The 23136-nt window shown below is 31.6% G+C and overlaps 1 long non-coding RNA gene across 1 annotated transcript in view; it reads right to left on the reverse strand.

The window, feature by feature from the left end:
* LOC110259434 overlaps positions 722–23136 on the reverse strand; it is a 64455-nt gene continuing 42040 nt past the window's right edge. The window contains exon 7 of the long non-coding RNA XR_002341844.1: positions 722–916. This is a non-coding gene — a long non-coding RNA (uncharacterized LOC110259434). The remainder of the gene's footprint in view (positions 917–23136) is intronic.

Here is a 23136-nt window from a genome sequence, read left to right on the forward strand (position 1 = left end):
TTTTTTATGGATTGTATATAGTTGTGTTGGTGCTCAGTGGAAAGGCTGAGTAGCTGTGATGAAGGCAGGAGGTCCTATGAAGCCTGAAATATTTACTATCTGGCCCTTTACAGAAACAGTCTTATCAATCAGAAATTTTCAGAAGATAAAAAGGAAAATGAGTTGTAATAAAATTATATTCCTGACACTGCACATTTTATATCTCTCTCTTCTTTGAATGTTGGAATTTCTGGAGATGTTGAGATAGTAATTATTTTGTCATTATATATAGATTAGGACATAACTTTGCAAGCAGGCTTAGTATTTTATTTAAGGGGTAATCACCACTCCTTTCATTCATATTGAAAGAAGATGAAAATGCAAAAAGAAAGCTTTATATAGGTAGGTAAAGAAATGTGCATTCTTCTTTGACCTTCACTCTTTGAGTTTTGCCTTTAGAAGGGTAGATGTCTGGCTTCTGAGTAGAAAGTGCTAAGATGGCATCCTTCACAGGGAAGCCAACTAACATGTAGATACAGAACACTGTCTGTAACTTCTAGTAAAATACAACTGTGGGAGTTTAGATTAGCAAGGTCTATCTCACACTCACATCTTTTTCTGTTATTCTCAGAATTTATAAATGTCTGTTCGCATCTGTCTGAATTTATTTAATCTGTATTAATGGATATTTGCTAGAGTAATGTTTGTAGGTTTAAAAAATAAACCCCACAATTTCAGTGGCTTAATTAAGACAGTAAAAGTTTATTTCTAACTCTTAAGGCAGTTCAATATAAATGTTATAGTTGGCAGGCAGATTTCCTTTATGTGGTTATTCAGACAGCAGGCTTTTTCCATTTTATGATTTTTCTATCACATCACTACACCTGGATGCTTGGAAACCATAGGAGAAATAAGGATTGTTGGGCAGCTTCTTCACCTATATATAGAAGATGGTACAAATTTTTGTCACCCATTTTACGTTCTTTACCCAGAAAAAAAAAAAAAAATACCCACAACCTATAGTTAGGTTGCCCCTGAAGCCATCTTGCTAAAAGGAGGAAAATATGAAAGGAGAAAGTGAATCTTGGGAATGAGAAATGAGACTATGAGGCCAAAGTAAACATTGTTGTCAGTGGGTCATTTTCCTATTATCAACATGCACTTACTTGACTTTATTAGTTAAGCAGCAGTTTTCTTGAATGAGCCAAAATAATATAATGTAGAATAAATGTGCACACATACTGGTAGGGCACAAAGCGGTACATACTTTGGCATCTGGTAAATATCATTAAAATTCAGAAAAAGTGAAAATACATGAGAAAAAAAGGCAGGAAGGTCTAAAATAAGCTTTATTTATGTTCATATGTGGTAGAGAATTCCCCAATTATGAATATATTTTTCAACAAAATAATTTTTTCCTAATGACCTAAAGTTTATATTCCTAGCAGAGTTTTATTGTGATCGTTTCCATGTTTTTCATAGAGAAAACTAAGGCTGTGACAAATTCAGTGATTTGCCCCAAGTCACATAGTCAGTTAAATGAAGATAATTTTTTTAGCCCAATTTTCTGATCCTTAACTCTTTATTTTGCCTGTTATACTACATAATCTCCATAGGGTCAGGGCAGGAAAGTTTATGGACTCATCAATGTAGCTCAAGGTGCTGAGTTTACCACACTATGTTCTCTTCTATGTGTGTGTGTTGGGCGTGGTGGGGAGGAGAAGTTTCCTTATGTTAGTTCAAAAATAGGTGGAAGACCTTCATCCACAACTCCCTGGAAAAAGTGAGCCAAATCTGATAGACTGATGTCTTGACTCTGTTTGACTAGGTCAGACGGAGTTAATTAAGCACACTCAGGGCCCCCAGCTAGAAAGTGCTTTTGGATGAAGTTCAGAGAAAAAGTTCCTGAAGCTAGCATAGAGCTGGCCGCAACTTCCTCATGTTGGCCAATACAAATATTATTATTGGTTCTATTAATCAGTTACAGTTTTTGACTCTGTAACCTTCTAAAGGCAATATATTTCCAGAATGCTGTGAGAAGTATTTCCTTCTATTTACTCAAATGCATTTGATATTAATTTCTTCTAAGTTGTTTATATAAACTTTGTAAAAACAGTAAAGAAACAATATGGATCAATTTTTTACTACATCTTTCTTAAACTCTTATGACTCATTCAATTTCCACTTCATTTCCTTTACCTGGGAAACAGGAAAATACCGTCTCTCTTTAATATATTTCTACACTACTTTCTCATAAATAGCACTGACCTTTTCAGGATATTTTTTCCCTGATGGCATATACCTTTGTCCAATCACCAAATTAAATGCAATACATTAGCTTTGGCTTGTTTTTAGATTAAGTTCGCGTTTTGTTTTTTATATCCTAAGAAGTGTCTGTAATGTCCATAAACCATTTTATAAAGACTCCCAAATTTTTTTTTCTTTTCATAGATCTTTACATATCAGAAACCAATTGTGGAAAAATCACTAAATTACTTTTAACAACATATCTATATCTAATAGGATTTTTTAGATTATTACGCTGATCTATGTTATTGGCTTTATTTGGATTTTCTTGCAACTTCTTATAAGTAAGTTCTTAGCTACTAGAAACCACTTTAATAGTATGCTCCAAACTCACTCACTGTCTACATCCTCTGTTAAATCATTAATGTATATAAATATATCGGTAAATCTTGAGTATTTTCTCATGTTTCTCATAGATAACATTTCTATACATGGAGAAACAGAAAAAAAAAGAAACCCCATGTTTCTACCACACAAGTAGCTAAGTCTTTATCAAATGGCACTGATGCATGATCACTTGGCACTGCTTGCATAAAAAGCAAGTAAATCACACATACTTAAACTCTCCATATTTCAAAATGAATTTAAAAATGTAAGGTAGTTTTGTTAATATTTTTGTAAATATGGTGCAGAGTTTTGTGCTTTGTACAAATATACTTCAACAAATTTTATGAATAGGAAGTATCGTATCAAGGCTACAAATTATATTAGAAGACTTTTATATAAGATTTTTACAAAAAAAAATAATAAAATCATGAGATAGAGTCCTTACTCAAATGCATTTTGCCTATGCAGCTTCACAACATGACCATGATCTAAAACCGCTTATATAGATATTTTTGTTGCTTATTATGATTGATTTATCTTCAGCATATGTATATTCTTAAAAAGATAGTTATGGTAACTCCAGATTTAGATACTTCTGAAGTTGCTACCATATACCTGCTACCATATACCATATACCATATACATATGCTTCAAAGAAGGATCTGTGAATTTTAGCTTTAGATGGTGGAATGAGGAATTACGGGGAGGGAAGTTATTCAGCAACTACCCATGTGTTTGTATGCTGACCATGCACACAAAATTGACTCAATAAATGTTTTGTTTTGTAATATTTGGGGTAATTTCAAATTGTTTAAACCTCAACATAGTTCAGGAAATATACCGAACAAATTTTAAAGCCAATTTTACTAAATATATAAAGTTTTGAAATTTTCATGGTATTACTGTATGCTTTCAAGCATCTCAAAGGAAATTTTAGACTATAACTTTAACATTCTTTCAATATCTTTTTATCTATCCCAGTGTCTCAGCAAACAACAAACTCAAAAATATTTATTGAAGCAAAAATGAAAATGTCTTGGGAGTTCCCATCATGGCGCAGTGGAAACAAATCCAATTAGGAACCATGAGGTTGCATGTTTGATCTCTGGCCTCACTCAGCAGGTTGAGGATCCGGCATTCCCGAGATCTGTGGTATAGGTCACATACGCAGCTCAGATCTGGAGTTGCTGTGGCTGTGGCATAGGCCAGCAGCTGTAGCTCCAATTCGACCCCTAGCCTGGGAACCTCCATGTGCCATGGGTGCAGCCCTTTAAAGAAACAAACAAACAAAAAAAAATGAAAATGTCTCAAGTATATAAGGTACCTGTCAGACAAGACATTTTCAGGTTAAAGCTACAAATACAATAGAAAATAATATGGAAAATATCCAGAGGAACACTTTGGTAGATATATAGAAATGATAGGTTCTGTCATACTTTCTTTCATTTCTATTCTTTCCCCTTTCTATGACCAAGAAATCTAAGAAATTTAGGTTTCAGATTAAAGTTTCAATCATCTGCATAACAATTCTAATATTCAGGCAACAGAGGAAAAGATTAAGAAATTCTAGCACCCATACGGCTGTTTAAAAACAAAATGACAAATTAATACCATAATCACTCAAGTAAAAGGCTACTGAGGGAAAGCTGTAAGAATAAGCCATAAAATAGTATATGAGGGTGTCTGTCAGTGATTCAACAAATGGAAATGGCGTGAAACCTAAAAACTAAGAGTCATAAAGCAGTACTGATTTTCATATTGTTTAAAATAGATTCACTAAAAAAAAAATTCAAAAGATGAAAAATGCAAAAGAAGAACATCTTTAAAGCAGTATAAACAAAAGCAATCACATGGGCATTTTCAGGCAGTCATATCTAGATAAGAAAGTTACAGTTCAATCTTGAAAATGTGGGGTTTTTGGGGGCCAATCCTCTGCACAGTGGAAAATTCACTTATAATTTGTAGACAACCATCTGTATATGGGGTTCCTCTGTACACATGGTTCTTCCTTATCTGCAGCTCCTCATCCATGAGTTCAACCAACCATGGATAGCACAGCACCAAAATATTTACTACTGAAAAAAATTTATGTGTAAGTGAATCCACAGAGTTCAAACCCATGTTTTTCAAAGGTCATTTATAATTTTAAAGGTTCTTCAATAAGCTTAGACTTATAATACAGAACGCTGAAAAAGTACATTTTCATGGTGATTTTTAAGTGAACTTTACCTCAAAGTGATTTTTTAATATTATTTTTGGTAGAAAATATACTTTTGTGATTTAATTTTATTTAAATTTAAAAATTAATAAATGTGCTATGCCTACACTCAATACTTTAAGCGATTACATAACTATCTTTATGTCAAGAAAATATAAATTTTGTTAATTCCTGTTTTAAATTAGTTTGTAAACTTCAGAGAATTCACAATATAGGAAATCCAAAATAATAAAAAGAAAATTAATCTTATAAACCTTACAAGTAATCTACAAAATACACATTAATAAATGAAATCATGCTAGTGGCTCAGCAGGTTAGAGATCCAGCGTTGCAGCAGCTGTGGCGTGGGTCACAACTGTGGGGCAGGTCGGATCCCTGGCCCAGGAACTTTCACACACCGTGAATGCAGCCAAAAAAATAAAATGAAATCACTTTTCTTACAAACTGGAATAGCAAAGAAAACACAAATATAATGGTCATTTTTAGAGAAGAAATTGATATCGCTTGTAGGAGGACCATGAATTTGTTCACTGTCAATTTGGGCAATACTCAGAATAATTTGGGCAATACTCCTTTATTATCAATTTTCTAGAACTATACAGCCTAAAAAGAATAATTTCATATAGTTGTCTGTATATGAAAGAAAGTTTGCATCAGTACTGTTTATAATTCATAAGAAAGCAAATAAGTTTTAGAGAAAAATCTAAGAAATCTGCAAAATTATGGTATGTACTTTAAAAAAAATTGGATATGTAAAAATGATAGAAATGGTATATTGGGGTAAAACAACGAAGTGATGAGAAAAACAGATTAGATGAAATACATCATGCTCTCTACCTACATGTGTAGCTGTACATAAATATTCTAACTTTCTCTTTTTCAAGCACATAGTAGAACGGATCTATCTCACCCATTTGAAGTTAGGTTATATAACTTTATATGGCCTATTGAACATAAACAAAAGTGATGTGTCGCTGCCAGACAGAAGCTTAAAAAGCCAGCACATGTTTCACCACTCTCTTCCTCTACCTGAGAAACAATGGTTACTTTGTCAGCTTGGATCACAGAGTGAAGAAAACAAATATAAGACTAACAACCTTCTAGCCGACTGGTGATGAACATGTGGCTTAAGCAAGGAAATATCTTTTAAGCAGCTGAAATGCTGCAGCTTTTAATCCCAATATAATCTAATCAATTTGTGGATCTGTAATATTATATATGTTAGAAATACAATATTTCAGGTAAACCTTAATTCTATGATTTTAATATTAGTATAAAATTAGAAATAAATCTGGAGGGGCATGAAACTTTCAAAATCTTGATCTCTAACCATTGAGCTAGATCAATATGGATTATTTTTATTAGCCACCATTGTTACACTTCCTTCCTGCTTTGTACCCAACCTATAGCTTTAAAATTCTTTTTTGTTGATGTCAGTGAGAATTTTGTTGACAGTAATAATGTGGAATAACATAAGCATTTATATCTGGATTGCAAGCTCTAGGAAATTTCAGATTTTTGATTCAAAGCATTGAGTTTGGAAGAATCTGGCCAAAGTATAAATTAGACTATGAAATTCTATGAGTCTAAAGGCAAGAGATATCATAAAACTCTAACTCTGTAGTTGAAATAAATGAAGAATTTGAAGGAAACTGAAGAGAATCTCTCTCCCTCTTTCTCCCTCTTCCCATACCTCTCTCTCTATATATAAAACTGCCATCTATTTATCATACCTATGTACTTTTTAAAAGCTAAACAAATCAAGGAAGGCATGAAATGACAATCATAGCACTGGGATATAACAAAATATCAACATTATTTGAGACATATTGTCCCTAAAATGGCATACAATAAATGTGGTCTCTACAAATGATAATCCATAAAACAATAGTAATATTTACTTTTTGGTTGAGAGTTTAGGTTGTGCTTTTGTTTGTTATGTCATTTGCCCAAGGCTTAATCATTTTTAAATCTGTACCTTTTCTTTGGACAATGCTACTTCCTAAATACTTTTCTATATTATTACATGAAGCAAAAATTTAGTCCACACTGTATCAGGTCAATATAGTGACCTGTTTCAAGTGAGTTATTCGACTATGTGTATGCGTGTGTGTGTATGTTTTACTCAATTTGAACTATTTGGCCAACATTAAGATATGATTTATTTTTCAATAGAACTAATATCTAATGACCTAAGGTCCATCATTCCTAAAGGTGGCTATGATTAACCTTTCATAAGACAAGTATTTTAGCACTTGCTCATATTTAAAAAAAAATTAACTATCATATAATTTGACTACTTTTCTGGCATTTAGATTATGTACTAATATATCTGAGTAAGGCACGTTTCCTATATTCAGTAAATATTTGTCTTTGTATCTACTGTTTTTAATAGTCTTACATGCTGAGAACTATTTGTTTTGATTTAAAGAGATGAGTTTGTTATAGTAACTCTTCTCAAAGGCATCTATATCCTTTCCTGACCACTTACATTATAGCTTTGAGATATTGCTTTTAATTAAGTTCATGCTTTGATAGCCATAACCAGTCTATATAAACTATACAGTTACGTAGGAACTATTGTGTAGGTTATTGTTTCAGGAAAAAAGCGCCAGAGACAATTAAATCATATATAACTCTTTGGTATAAAGAAAAAATATAGCAGATAAATATCAGTAGAGTAATTAAACACTCAGGAGTTTAGTATCATCCAAATAGAACATACTTTGAATATTACAATTTAGGTCAAAGGATGTTATAAAACAATCAAGACTTTATAACCAGAGTAAACTAAAACTTCCATATACACAAAGAAAATGTTGACATTCAAATTGCAATATTTCTCAAGATTATAGATAGGAACATTTAGTTACTGGAATGAAAGTATGCTAATGAAGAAAATTATCCAATGTCTTGTGGAAAAATATTGCCTGATGCAACCTTTTCACTCAGCTTAAAATAAGACATTGGCAATGAAGAAATAAAAATTGCCAATTTTTTTCTCAAATGTGGTGTTTAAAAAGAAGTAAAACAAATTAGCAAATGGAACAACATAGACTTACAACGTGGTAAAAGTAAGGTCAGGACCAATAGATATCTAAGAATCTTAGCAACAAAATTTATCAAAGAAGTATTCTTCCCACTTTACCCCCACTAATATTCCTATCTTTGCAACAGCAATTTTCATCTAGTTCAAGAAAGGAACAGTTCAAAAGAATGTTATTAATCATAACCGAATTATTTCATATTTGTACTGTAAAGCAAAATTCTCTAAATGTGATTTCATGTACAGAATCATTTACTTTCCTTTCTCTCTAGATTCCATTCCAAAATATAAATTAGTACTATAAAATATTACAATATTTTATAATATTATTCTTTCCTATTCACAGATTTTTTTTTCTTTGAACACTCAAAGGTAAAGAGGAAGGCAACCTCTCTATAAAAAATGGGTAAAATATAAAATTGTCATTTAGGAAAATCTCTAAAAAAGCAAAGGTCTTAAAAATGCCTGGCATTTTTCTACTTTCAAATTCTACCAAAATGTGCAAAAAAATGTTTTTCACTGCAACCAGTTTCTGAGAGGTAGAGAAATGTGTTATCAAATCTTCATATTAGGTGCACTTAGGTATGGAATTGTAAAAAAACTCAAATATTCTGAATTTATTTATTTTTGGAGCAATAAATGCTATTAGTGGGCATATAATATGTAACTGAGTTATAAAAATAAGATATTTAAAAATTGCCTGTAATTTCCTCAATATTATTTTGGCTATTTGGTATCTTTTGTATTTCCACACAAATTTTAAACAAAATTTTGGTTCTAGTTCTATGAAAAAATGCCATTGGTAATTTGATAGGGATTGTATTGAATCTGTAGATTGCCTTGTGTATATGGTAAATATAACAAATTTAATTCTTCCAGTCCAAGAACATGGTATATCTCTCCATCTGTTTTTATATTCCTCAATTTCTTTCTTCAGTGTCCTATAGTTTTCAGAGTATAGTTCTTTCACCTCCATAGGTAGGTTTATTCCTAGGTATATTATTCTTTTTGATGTAATAGTAAATGGGATTGTTTCTTTAATTTCTCTTTCTCATAATTTATTGTCACTTTATAGATATTCAGAAGGTTTATGCTAAATTCATTGATGAACTATAGTAGTTTTCTGGCAGCATTTTTTAGGATTTTTTATGTACAGTATCATGTTATCTGCAAGCAGTGACAATTTAACTTATTCTTTTCCAATTTGGATTTCTTTTTCTTCTCTAATTGCTTTAGCTAGGACTTCCAAAACAATGTTAAATAAAAATAGTGAAGGTGGGCATCTTTATCTTGCTCCTGATCTTAAAGGAGATGCTTTCAGCTTTTTACCATTGAAAATGATGTTAGCTGTGGGTTTGTCATACATGGCCTTTATTATATTGAGGTAGGTTCCCTCTATGCCCATTTTCTAAAGGGTTTTGATCATAAATGGGTGTTGAATTCTTTTAAAATCTTTTTCTATATCTACTGAGATGATCATGTGGTTTTTATTCTTCAGTTTGTTAATGTGGTATATCACATTAATTGATTTACAAATATTGAAAAACCCTTGCATTCTTACAATATATCCCACTCGATTATGGTATATGATCCTTTTCATATAAAGTTAGAGTCAGTTTGCTAGTATTTTGTTGAATATTTTTGCATCTATGCTCATCAGTGATATTGTCTTATAATTTTCTTTGTAATATATTTGTCTAGTTTTGCTATCAGGGTGATGGTGGCCTCATAGGATGTATACAGAAGTGTTCCTTCATTTGTAATTTTTTGAAATAGTTTCAGAAGGAAAGATGATAATCTTCTCTAAACGTTTGGTCACATACAGCTGTGAAGATATTTGGTCCTAACAAAGCTGGAGGAATCAGGCTCCCTGAGTTCAGAGTAAACTACAAAGCTACAGTAATCAAAATAATATGGATTGATGAAACAAAACATATAGATCAATGGAACAGAATAGAAAGCCCAGGAATAAATCCATACAGCTGTGGTCAATTAATCTACAAAAAATGGAGGCAAGAATATACGCTATAGAAAAGACAGTTTCTTCAATAAACTGTCCTGGAAAACTGGACAGCTACATGTAAAAGAATGAAATTAAAAATTCTCTAACAAATACAAAAATAAACTCAAAATACATTAAAGACCTAAATGTAAGACTGGATGCTACAAAACTAGAAGAAAACATAGGCAAAACACTTTGATGTACACTGCAGCAATGTGTTTTGGAGATCTATATCCTAGAGTAATGGAAATAAAACCAAAAATAAATGAATGGAACCTAATTAAATTTAAAAGCTTTTGCACAGCAAAGGAAATCATAAGCAAAACAAAAAGACAATCTACAGACTGGGACAAAACCTTTGCAAAGGATGCTACTGACAAGGGTTCAATCTCCAAAGTATACAAACAATTCTTACAGCTCATTAACAAAAATACAAATAGCTGAGTAAAAAGAAAAAAAAAAAAATATATATATATATATATATATATATATATATGACTGGGTCACTTTGCTATACAGTAGAAATTGACAGAACACTATAATGGAAAAAATAAAAATCATAAAAAAATGAATAAAAAGTCATTGAACAAACAACACAAATAGTTCAATTAAAAATGGGTAAAATATATAAACATTTCTCCAAAGAAGAACATGCACATGAAAACATGCTCAACACCACTAATTATTAGAGAAATGTATATCAAATCTACAATGAGGTATCACCTCACACCAGTCAGAATGACTATCATTAAAAAGTCTACATATATTCAGTACTGGAGAGGGTATGGAGAAAAAAGGAACCATTCTACACTGTTTATGAGAATGGATATTGGTGCAGTCACTATGGAAATCCTCAAAAAAACTAAAATAGAGTTAACATATGATCCTGCAATCACACTCCTGGGCATATATTCTGAGAAAACTATAATGCGAAAAGGTATACACCTTAATGTTCTTAGCAGCACTATATACAATAGCCAAAACATTCTCATCAACAGTGTACAAAGGTTCTCTTTTCTCCACACCCTTGTCAAACTTTATCTCTTGTCTTTTTGATGACAGCTACTTTTATAGGTATGAAATGATACTGTGGTTTTGATTTGCATTTTCCTGAAGATTAGTGATATTATGCAGCTTTCCTTGTATCTGCTGGCCATTTGTGTGCCTTAGAAAATTATCTATTCAAGTGCTTTGCCATATTTTTTTAATTGTATGGCTGTACTTGTGACACATGGAAGTTTCCAGGCCAGAGATTGAATCTGAGCTGCAGCTGTGGCAATGCCGGATCCTTTAACCCACTTTTCTAGGCTTGGAGTTGAACCTGCACCTCCACAGCAACCCTAGCCACCACAGACTCCTAACCTGCTCCTAGATACTAACTCCAGCTTTGCCTATTTTTAAAATTAGCTTATTTATTTTTTTGCTATTGAGTTGTGAGAATTCTTTATATATTTTGGATATTAACCCCTTATCAGATATATGGTTTTCAATTATTTTTTTACCAATTTGTAGGCTGTCTTTTCATTTAGTTGATAGTTTTATTTGCTATGAAGTTTTCTTAAGTTTTCGTTAATTTTATTTTTAATATAGTTGATTTACAATGTTGTGTCAATTTCTGACACACAGCAGTGACTTAGTCATACGTGTGTATATAAAATAATACATATGTGTGTGTATTCCCTTTCTGATATTATTTTCCAACATGTTCTCTCCCAAGCTTTTGGATATAGCTCCCTGTGCTGTACAGTAGCACCTCATTGCTTATCTATTCTAAATGTAATAGTTTGCATCTACAAACCTCAAACTCCCAGTACGTCCTATTCCCTACCTCCTCCCCTTTGGCAACCACAAGTCTGTTCTCTATGCCTGCGAGTCTGTTTCTGTTTGTAGATAGGTTCATTTGTGCAATATTTTAGATTGCACATATAAGTGATATCATATGGTATATTTCTCTTTCTGACTTACTTCACTTACTATGATAGAAGTTTTGTTTGTTTATTTGTTTTGCTTTTGTTCCCTAACTTTTGTTTACATGGCAAAAAAAAAAAAAAAAAGAAGAAGAACCCAAAAAATCTAAAATAAAACCTCATTGCTAAGACCAATTTGAAGGAGCTTTTTTCCCATGTTTTCTCCTAAGGATTTTATAGTATCATGATTCATGTTTAAGTCTTTATTCCTTTGAGTTAATTTTTGTGAGTGGTATAAAATGGGGAATCCAGTTTTATTCTTTGTATGTGCATATCCAGTTTTTATAATACCATTTATTGAAGAGACCATAAGCTAAACAATATAGATACAACAAAACAAATATCTTACTGGTGATTCAGGCATCTATGGATAAAGGAAATAATACGTTCAGAGTTTGAATAGAAAGTTAATACATTATATTTATACTTCCATGCCTCACTTTTGCTCTGTACCATAGACAAGATTAATATAGTACCTTCTAGTTCTCAATATTGATATTAGTGATCACTTAATTCAATGTTTTATACATTATGACCACTAAATTTCCAATATTCAAAATATAAGCCAAGTACTAAGAATACCATCATTATGATGATATCCTATGAATTGGATTTTCATATTCTCCAACTAAAGATCTGAATTATTAGAAGGTAATAATTAACAAGTATAATTCCAGTAGAATAAAATAATTAGCATATAAATTAATGGGATTTGGCTCTTGCTTATAAAAAAAAGTTGAAGTACAAATACATAATACAGAGCTAGAGATTCAAGTTTTAACTTTCAAAGATCTAAAAATAATAATACACTTTTCCTTTCCTTGAATTAACTGAAATATCACTGAAATCTCACTTAATGTTAGCAACAGATATTTCTACCTGTGCAATGCTTCCTTTGTCTAACCACACAGGAATAGGATATTTTTATAATTTCTGAATTTGAAGATACCCATGGATGCCCAGAAGCCTTTAGCAACATTAGTCAAAAGAAGAAACGTATGGAACCTACCTCTTTCTCCCTTGAATCCCAGCAAGTAAGTAATAAATCCATTTTTTTTGGAAAAGTATATGCTACCTAATTTATATAACTTACCTTCCCTAATTGCTTTTTGACTTCTTTCTCATAAAATTTTTGTCATTCTGTCAAATGGATCATGCTGAAAGAGATGCTAAATTCTTTACTCTTGTTGTTCTGCTTATCATGCAGACTTTATTATTGTGTCTATAGCTCTTCTTTTGCCTCTCTTACACAAAGAATAATGCATGCAGTTTAAACTATAGTTCTTCTTTCAAAAAGATTATTTTTAAGTGCTACGTTGTTATCAGCTAGTCTATTTTCCATTGCTCCTTTAAAAAGTGACTAACTTCCTGGGTTTAAAAAACTAACCCTTTATTCTTCTCTCTCTCTCTCACACACACACACACACACGCACACACACATCTTTACATTAAGATTTAACTAACAACTGTATAATGACATTAGATGCTCAGTGTTTAATGTCAGGTATATGTAGACACTCTAATTTTAGTTCTTTATTTCTCTGAACCATCTATGCCAATTGACCAATAAACATCCTCATTTCAAAATAATGAATGCATTTTAAAATTAAATCACTCTTTCTTAATCTTATAACATATTCTCGTTTACTCTTCTCAACAAAAGTTCAGGATTAAATGACTACATGACATTTTTATATAGTCCTCGTGTCAAGAAATTCTTGTTGCTAAGTCCCCTTTATTGCAATTTATAACATTTCGCTTCATCCAATATTCCTAAGGCAATCATTAAAATTCTGAGAGTAACTTGCATCTTTCTTTATGGCTAACTACTGATAATGTATTCACATATTTCCCAGCATTTTTTTTTTTTTTTGACGGCTCCCGGTGGTGTGCAGAAAGTTTCCCCGCTAAGGATCAAACTGAGCTGCAGCAGTGACAACTCTGAATCCTTAACCTGGTAGTCCTCCCAGCTTTTAAAATTTATAATGTATCTTGGCAATATATGGAAAAGTCAAGCCAAAAAGATCTAATTGCATGTTATATTGCATTAAATGATTCCCCTTTAACTTCACTTCTCTATAAAGTTGTGTTAACAAAAAACACTAAACTTGAATGAAACATGATATTTTTAGTATTAGGAAGACCATATTACAATTTTTCTGTTCCTGTATCTCCAGAAATAACAGATATCCTCTATCTTCTAAAAAAATTTAGTGTAATATTATCGAATATTTAGTATTTTCTAGCTAGGCATTATGGTAAAAACTTCACATGTATTTACTTATAACTTTCAAATTGATTTTATGGGACATGTTATGTTATTTTCCGTATTCCCATGCCACATAATCTTTATGGAGAGTAACTAACTTGTCTGAATTTATCTGGGTAAAGTCACATGTGAACCCAAAGTGTGTCTGACAGATGTATATCCTCTTAATTGCTTTATAATCTTAAGGATGTCGTTTTCCTACTCATGTACTCCAACTGAGAGTAAACTCAGTTAAGAGTACTCTATTTTTCACTATTAAGAACTGAGACTAAGTTCTTTAGCTTCTATTTCTTGCTATATTAATATTTCAAAAAAGCATCACTTACATGCTTCTTTTGAATATTATATATTTAACAAAGTTTAATAGAACAGATAAGCAATAGCAGCAAAAGGAAAATGACACTTTTACCATACTATTTTAATTTAACCTGACATCTCTGAACCTTAGTATATGAGCAGTTATATTTTATACAACTGCCTTCAATGCAACCAATTTTTGTAGCATCTTAACATGCTATTATATAGAAACATTTCTTTTTATATACATAGTCCACATGTTTATCACTAATTAAGAAAGTATTTATTGTACCATATGTCATAGATCGTGTAACATTCCCCAATTGCTAGCATATTTATTTTTAACCTAGTTTTGCTATTATAAAACATGCAATCATTAATATTTTAATAATGCATGGCTTTTTTAAATTTGAACCTTATACAACCTTTAGAATTACAGAATTATAGGTACAGAAAACAAAGTTTTATGTTTTTATTACTCATCATTTTATGGGCAAGATAACTGAGAAGTTAGAAAGTTTATTACCTTGTGTCATAAAGCATAAGTGATACCAAAAGACCAGACCTGCCATTAGGACACCAGGTACATGGCTTAGTGTTTTTTGCTGTTGTTTTTTTTTTTTTTTTGACCTTATAAACTTTGAGATTATAAATATAGTAACTTAAGGCCAGTTACAGAAATATAATGTTAATTTCAAAAAAAAATTCAAAAGTCTTTTAACCCATAATTTTATAAATACTATATAGAAATGTTTTTTTCTTTATTTTTAGCTTAAAAGCAATGGGTAATTAAATAAAATTTGTAATTTACTGAATTTTTATGTTTATTTTGCTTGTAATCTCTAAGTTTATTTCAAGCTAACATAAAACTTTTCAGGAAAAACTAAAACTTGTTTTTGAAATAACTGTTGAGCTCCAGACAACATTAATACAATTTATAAGATATGCTAAACAGTAGCTACTAAAATCTGCTAATGCAGCATTTAAGCAGAAAAGATAGGTCAGGAAATTCAAAGTGATGACAGTGTACTATTGTTCATGCAAAACTATATTCCAAGTGACCAGGTCACCATAGAAACTAGATATATATGTATACATAATACATATTTTCTAGATTTTATGCATTGAAACTACCAAATTATATTAAGTTTGTTTATATGCATTTTTATTTCTATTATATGCTTAGATCAAATTGTATTCAGAGTTTAGAGTACATGATGCATACTTAGATAACCAAATGGAAAGAAAACACAGCCTGTGTCTTTTTAGGGGTCATTGAATTTTTTTCAAAATCCTATTTTTTTAATTTAAATTAATATTTATTGAATATTCTGTTAGGTTAGCGATGTATTAGGCACAATATTTTTAGGCTTTAAAATATATAGGCCATTGTAATTCCACTTTTAAAATATATGGACCAAATTATAATTAATTCTTAATAGTCTCATATTCAAGTAAAATAACACAAGCTAATGTTATATGTGTAAGAATAAAATAGTGTTTTCTATTTTAAAATAGCCTCCTCTCCAAAGACAAAGCTAATAGGCAATACTTGACAGAATCTATTATCCCACACTTTGTGTTCCCAAACCTAGTTCTTTACCAGTGCTCTCCAAATCTTGATCAGAACACACTAATCCTATTTACATATGCCTTGTTCTCTTCCATTCATTCATTGAGCACTTTCACTGCCTATTTGTACTCACAATTATGTTTGGTTATTGGAGTATAGTGTGTATTCTAGGTGTTCTAGGTGCTTAGGGGTTCTAGACAAACCTGGACACATAATGACAGCACAGCATGAAAATGCTAAAATGGTAGCATTGCATAAAGGGTGCCAGAATCACGCAGGAGGAGATAACTAATTCTGCCCGGAAGAAACTGGAGATCCTCATATCAGAAGTGATCTTTGATAAAATATTTGACAGGTAAAGTAAGAGAGTTTCAGGTGAGAAAATAACTAGTGAAAGGGCACAAAACTACGGATGATTAGGAGTCAACAAGTAATAATGTTGGAATCATAGATATTATTTGGTGTGAATGTACTAATCATGAAGACCTGAGGATGAAATTACCAATAGCACTGTAGTATACTTTACCAGCTGAAAGGGAGAGAGGTAAGTTAAGGACAAGAAAAGAAATACAGTTTCTAGGTGCAAATCAAGTCGTCGTCTTCTTGATATGTACCTGTAAAGATGTATCAATCATAAAAAGAAGATTTTTAAAACTAAGGGAATACAAATCAAACAATCTCAAGACATTTTTAGGCTTTAAAATATATAGGCCATTGTAATTCCACTTTTAAAATATATGGACCAAATTATGCTGCTACTTCATCAGGTAATTTAAAAGTATAAATTTATACTGTTGACAAGTGTAACATCCAATTCTTGAATTGATCCTTTTATCATTAAATAATGTCCTTCTTTGTATTTCTTTTATGGCCTTTGTTTTAAAGTCTATTTTGTCTTATATGAGTATTGTAACTCCTGCTTTTCTTTCATTTCCATTCACATAAAATATCTTTTTCCATTGCCTCACTTTCAATGTATACATATCCTTTGCCCTAAGGTGAGTCTGTTGTAGGCAATACATTGTAGGCTCTTGTTTTTTATCCAGTCTACCATTCTATGTCTTTTGATTGGAGCATTCAGCCCTATGAACCTATCTACAGAATAGAAACAGGTTCACAGATGCAGACAGCAGACTTGCCAAGGGAAGGGGAAAGGGGAGAGAATGGGAAGGACTGGGAGTTCAAGATTAATAGATACAATCTGTTACATTTAGAATAGATGGACAGTGAGGTGCTATGTATAATAAAGGAAACTATGTCCAATCACTTGTGATGGAACACGATGAAAGATAATATGAGAAACAGAGTGTACATTGACAGAACAATGCAAATCAACTATAATAAATTTTTAGAAAATAAAATAAAGAAATATATGTGCTATGCACAATGAGTCAGGGAAGTCACATTTTCAAAAAAAAATGCAATTCATCAGCTGGGAACAGGAAATAATATTTCAGACTGCACATACTACTGCCTCTCATCTTCTATCTTCTCCTAGCTATTGTTTGAGAAAAGTTTGGCAGCCTATAATTCCTGGTTTCATCATTTTACATTGTTGAGTTGAAGGATATAACTCTAATCATCAAAATATTCCCTTTTCAAAAAACTCTATATCCAGGTCTCAATTTTTCAAACCCCTTTGTCCCAACAAGAGTTATTTTCAAGATAAAACATCATTAGATGAATATATATTAATATTGTTATTTGACGTATTGCTAAGTATAGTAAAGAGGAACTTGCATTTCATCGTTTTATCTTTAGCCCATCTAGTTTGAAAATAGAAAGTATGCTGCATCACCATATATGACATGCAATGTTTTTCTTCTGCGTAGAATTTTCAGGAAAGTCTCTGTAGAAAACATTTCCTAGCTGTGAGGTCCTCCAATTCAAGCATAGTTATGGAAATCCTCCAATTTAGAAAGGAAGAAGGTAAAGTCTCAGTAACTCAAGTATATTTATTTTATGGTTAAAAGTTCAACTCTCTCAAATTTTCATCCACGATCATATCATGTATTTAGTGCAAACAGAATGTTCATCAAAACATGCCACTTCCTTTAGTCAGTCATGAATTCTGTTTTAACTAAAAAAATAATGATTGTAGTGTACAGCCTGCATAGAAAAGTAAAATTTCAAACACTTATAAAATAATTAATGATACCTATATTTTTACAGCTGCAAGACACTAAAAATGTATAGAAACATTTGATGTATTACAGCATTTATCTTTCTCTTTGTGTGTGTATATATCTATACACATACATACACACTCTCATGCATATTTTTCCCTTAATATGACTGATTCTATTTAATTAAATTATATAAGAGACTAACCTGGAGATAATACAACACTGTCAATGCATATATTGAATGTAAAACTTTTATATGAAAGCTGACCAGACTAAGGGTAATGTTATTTTTAACAGAGATCACTTCAAAATAAAACAACTGCCTCAAGATTATGTCAATTTAGTGACATAGTGTCTTTGAAGTGTCACTAGAAGAGTGGGAACTTCAGCACAGGCCTGAAAGTAAAATCTCTTCTATCTCTTATTTCTTGTTCTAATTCACTTTCTATTTTGTAATACTTAGAAAGTCTTTTTACAGAGTGTTATTTCCTTTTAACAATATTTGATATATAAACTTCAGTTCTTCAGAGGAAAAGCAGACTCTTGCGGAGAGTACAGTAGAGTAAATTTCTGTTCATTTAATTATTTGTACTTTGCAAGATTATAAAAAAGAAATTCAATATCTGTTTAAAACTATGCCTAGGCATATGTATAGATGTTTGTGATTATATAGATATCTAAAAATATTTCTGTATCTGTATCCATATTTATTTATCTGGTCTCAAAGCACAAATCACATTTCAATCTACTAACTCTCCAGTGAAGAACTGTTTGGTTATGTTGGAATTATTCAGAAATCATATAATTAATGCAAAACAATACAAAATTAATTTTTTGAGCAATAAAAGGATTGTGTTGAGAATTTATGTACATTCTCTATATGTCTCCTGGTCTTATCTAGAACCAGACCCCCAGCAAGATGTCAGGACCATGTAGAAGAAAAATGGGGCTGAGAATCAAATAAAACTGGTTCGAATCTCCCCTATTTTTTAAAGATTTTTTTCCACTATAATTGATTTACAGTGTTGTACCAATTTCTACTGCACATCCAAGTGACCCAGTCATACATTATATATATATATGTGTGTGTATATATATATATGTGTGTGTGTGTATATATTTTTTCTCACATTATTTTCCATTGTGTTCCATCACAGGTGACTAGATATAGTTCCCTGTGCTATACAGCAGGATCTCATTGTTTATCCACTCCAAATGCAATAGTTTACATCTATTAACCCCAAATTTCCAGTCCATCCCACCCCCTCTCCTCCCCCTTGACAACCACAAGTAGGCTCTCCAAGTTTATTGTCTGTGGAAAGGTTCATTTGTGCTGTATATTAGATTCCAGATATAAGTGTTATCATATGGTATTTGTCTTTCTATTTCTGACTTACTCGAATCTCCTCTATTCTTATTATGTGTGGAATGTAGGGAAGACACTTGAGTTCTATGAATTCCAAAATCTAAATGAGTTAAAAATGCTTTCTTACAGAATTATAAAGTATTGTGAATTGTGAAGAACTATAAGTTATCAAGAATGTAACTTCATATATTACAGTGTCCTAGTATATAAGTGAAATGCTTTAATCATTTTGTTTATGAGTCTCTAAAATAGTTATTTTGAAAAAAAATTTAAAAACTTGCTTATCTAATTACATGAGTCTCATATCATGAGTTATCTAATTTCTTGAATACATAATTTCCACAAAAAAATTGTGATACAAATGTAAGAAAATATAAATCTTCAAAGATTTAATAAATGATCATAAATGAAGATCAACAATGCTTTAATTTGTGTAGGAGAATTTACTAATGCATTTTTGAATTGGAGTCTTGACAAATGCATTAAATATATCTGTTAATTTACTTAAGTAAAGCTTTTAGAACAGGTATTTAATCACAGATACATACATGTACTTACACTTTAAAAAGGTAATATTTTATATTAATTTATTTCTTTGATGAATGTGTTTAGTTTTCATATAAGAGTTTTCTGAGTTATTTGCTTACATTAGCATGTATCACCGTGGTTCTCTACATTAGAACTAACCAAGAGATAGATCTTTTGACCTTAAATTATCATTTATTAAATTAGGGAATTAAAGGGGAAAAAACTAAGATAATTGCTAATGTAGATATATTCCCTTCCTCAACTTCTCTTTTGCCTTTCCCTTAAACATTGCTTTCTCACAGATTTCTATCCTTCAGATTTGAAATTTTAAAGAGGTTTTCTTCACTTTAATGACTTCATGAATGACTCTATGTGAATATTTTCCAAATATATATCTCAAGCACAGATCTTGACCTTACAATTCCAACCTATATATTGAACTGCCTACCAGGCATCAATAACTGGTGTCCATAGATTTATCGAAACCACATCACCTACAAATGAAAGCATTAAATTTCCTTCAAAAATCAATAGTCTTTAATTACATCATATATTTCAGACTACACAATCATAAAACCTACCATTAGTCCTCAAATATTTAATTCCTCTCAATATGTACATAACTGGTAACAGTCCTATTTCTCTTTTTTAAAAAACAGCTTTTACATCTTCCTCCCTGCTCTATCTCCACTGATGGTGCCTTATTTGAGGCAGATATCTCTTACTCAGACTATCATTCTAGTCTACTAACTAGATGCTTTTTCTTTCAAATTTTGGCAGGGAAATCTCTCTAAAACTACTACCGATAACAATGAAAATGTAATCCCCTCTGCCTCCCAACTTTGATCTATTCATTCAGTTGATTCTGGTCTCCTGCTAGATAAAGTGAAGAATTCTTAGCAAAGTATGAAGAGTTCACCATAATCTGGTCCCTGTCAAACCCTCAAGTCTTAACATTCTACTTCACATTATGCTTCCATAAACCTGAGATATCAGTCAAATGGAACTACCTGTTCATCACAACTATGCCTAGAGTACAGAAGCCATTTGTCAAGATATACTAACTGGAAAGCTAGGTTTACGGCAATTTTCCAGTCCAAATAAAAATGATCACTCATTTTGTGTACCAACAATAAAAATTTTAAATTCTTTATTTTTCATAATAAAATATTATATTTATATAGTATCTAAATTCTTTTTCTGCCATAATATTATGAGAAGATTATTGAAAGTTGGAATCATACCTCAAGTCCCATTGAGTTTCAAGTCCTGTGCTTAGAATAGTAATTGACAGAAAGCAAGTATCTATCAACATTTAGAATAAATTAATTCCAACAAATACATATTAATTCAATTACCAAAAAAACTTGGACCAATGTTCTTGATACTCAACTCAGGAGAAAAATAAATTAAGCATGCAATTCTAGTGATAAAAGAATAATAAACATTCTTATTATGATAATATTGGTGATGATTTAAAAATGCCTCAAAGTATGCTGAAAGAAACTAACTCTGGGGTGGTAGAATAGCAAAGCAGGAGGGCAGTTGGGGATAAAAAGCAATGTAATGAGAAAATTATAACAATAGGCAACTAATGAATTTTGAAGGATGTGTTGTGGAACTTATAAATGATATTTGTAAACATGTGATCCAGTTGCTGGTAACAGCTAACTGGAGAGAGTTATTATATCTTCCATTTTAAGTCATCTTTTGACAAAGAGAAATAGAATATTCTTAAATTGATTCAAAGCATTTTTGGTTATACCTCATTTATCTCACATTATTGAGGAAGGATGTTATTTATATTAATGAAATAATCAGAACTAAAAGTATCTTTAAGAAAATAAGTATTTTTCTATATCTATGATGGCACCTTGAAGAGCTCTACAGAACTTCTTTCTAGAGAAACAAGCAAAGCTGGTGAAAATCACTGATATAAATAAATAAATTTTCTGAAAACTGCCCCGTGGAAATGATAAAGGTGTTTGTTAAATGAAAAATTATTATTTTAAGAAAATCTCCTGAAATTGTGCAAGAACAGTGGAGGTCTCTGCATTTGAGTAACCATCTTCTTCCCTCTCATTAGTCAGGTCAGCTTGATAGATGATATTCTTGGATAGGTATGGCCAAGAAGACAGCTTCTTCTATCCTCCCCTCCCAGTCAAGAGTTACCATACCTCTGAATGTTAGGCACCAACATTTCATATCCTCTTCATCATGAAGTTGAAAGAGCTAGGCACCTGGTGAGTCTAATAGATCAGGAGCTCCCTTCCTCTACCAAGGCCCTACACATGGAAAAAAGGTTCTGTATCTATCTACCAACTAGTTCAGCAGAGAGAAATAAGAATAGGCCTGATGGAGTCAGAACAGTGCCATCTCAGGATGATTGTGTGCATGCTCAAGGTTCTTTCCTCCAAGGACCAAAATCTGCACAGTATGGTAGAAATTAATTTCACTAAAATAGCCAAGACCCAAGACTAATAAACAAATAACAAGAAAACAACTGTGGGGAGTTCTTGTTGTGGCTCAGTGGTTACAAAACCAACTAGTATCTATGAAGATGTGGGTTCAACCCTGGCCTTGCTCAGTGGGTTAAGGATCCAGCATTGTAGTGAACCATGGTGTAGGTCACAAACCCACAGCTCAGATCTGGCATTGCTGTGGCTGTGCCATAGGCCAGCAGCTATAGCTCTGATTTGACCTTTATCCTGAGAACTTCTATATGACATTATGTGACAGATATGGCCCTAAAAAAAAAGAGAGAGAAAGAAAAAGGAGAGAAAAAAAGCTTTGGAGAGGAAAGAAACCAGTATCAGAACTGCTAAAATAAACTGTTGAAAATGTCCTATTTTCAACAAGAAATTATGAGACAAGCAAAGAGCAGAGACTGTGACCTATACACAATAAAACACACAAAAAACAAAATGACAGAAACTGTCATATTTAACAGGTAGACTTTAACCATTATAAATATGTTCAAGGAAATAAAGGAACCATGCTTAAAGAAGTATAAGAAGATATAAAGATAATCTCTCATAAAATATAAAATACAAATAAAGAATTAGAAGTAATTTTAAAAAACAAGTGAAAATTCTGGAGCTGAAAAGTAGATTATTTAATATTAAAAATTC

The sequence above is a fragment of the Sus scrofa genome, chromosome 2, assembly GCF_000003025.6.
Source record: "Sus scrofa isolate TJ Tabasco breed Duroc chromosome 2, Sscrofa11.1, whole genome shotgun sequence".
NCBI classification, from domain to species: domain Eukaryota; kingdom Metazoa; phylum Chordata; class Mammalia; order Artiodactyla; family Suidae; genus Sus; species Sus scrofa.